The sequence below is a fragment of the Cicer arietinum genome, chromosome 6, assembly GCF_000331145.2.
Source record: "Cicer arietinum cultivar CDC Frontier isolate Library 1 chromosome 6, Cicar.CDCFrontier_v2.0, whole genome shotgun sequence".
In the NCBI taxonomy this organism is placed as follows: Eukaryota; Viridiplantae; Streptophyta; class Magnoliopsida; order Fabales; family Fabaceae; genus Cicer; species Cicer arietinum.
Genome location: NC_021165.2, coordinates 28,194,313 through 28,195,229, shown reverse-complemented (window position 1 = coordinate 28,195,229; position 917 = coordinate 28,194,313).

Genomic DNA, 917 nt, shown 5'->3' with positions numbered 1-917 from the left:
TATATATATATATATATAACATTGTTAATATTTTAAGGCATAAAGGATCAAATTATTACTTATAATTAAATAAAAGACTAAATTGAAACTAAACTCTTACCTTAAATTAATTTAAGGACCGTGGGAGCAATTATGCCTACTTTTACCTTTATTTATTTTGAAACTTTTACTCTCCTACGTTGTTGTGTTCTTTCTCTCTTTCATATAACGTCCAAGCAAGTCACTTCCAACTCTCCATCTCGTTTAACATTAAAAGTATCCTTGAAGGATTCCTAATAAAATAATAATTTTCTTGATCATTGTTTATGAAGTTCGTATGTGATATAGTTCTTGAAAAACTAAAAAAAATTAAAGCATTATAGAAGGATTGCTCAAAAAATGATTTGTGACTAAAGCATCCATGAAGGATTGCTCAAAGAATGTGTTTTATTGAACATTGTTATTGAATATTTGTGATTGAGTTCTTGAAGAACTAGACCTTGATTAATGTCTACAAAATCTATTTGTTCTTAATAGAATTTGAAACAAATAAAAATGAGAGAAAATAAGTACATTTTTATACCACTTGAATATGCTCTTAAGTAGAAAATTGAGAAGAATACTTTTAAGAATATTTGAAAGATTAGTCACATTTGTCATTGAACAAAAAAATTAGTGGTTGATTAAAAATGTGGAAGATCACTTACTATTTATATATATACGCACCAATGTTGGAGTTTTTTTTATTAATATATCCATTCTATTTTTTTAATTTCTAAAATGCCCTAGTTTGAAAACTATTTACGCGAATGTGTTATTTTTTTTGAAGTAGAAGATCGTTCCCTGGAGAAACGACCAGCTGAAGGGGAATTTTTTGAAACTCAATAGAAGGTCGTTTCTTGGCTGAGTAATTTTATTTTTTGGTTATATTTTAATAT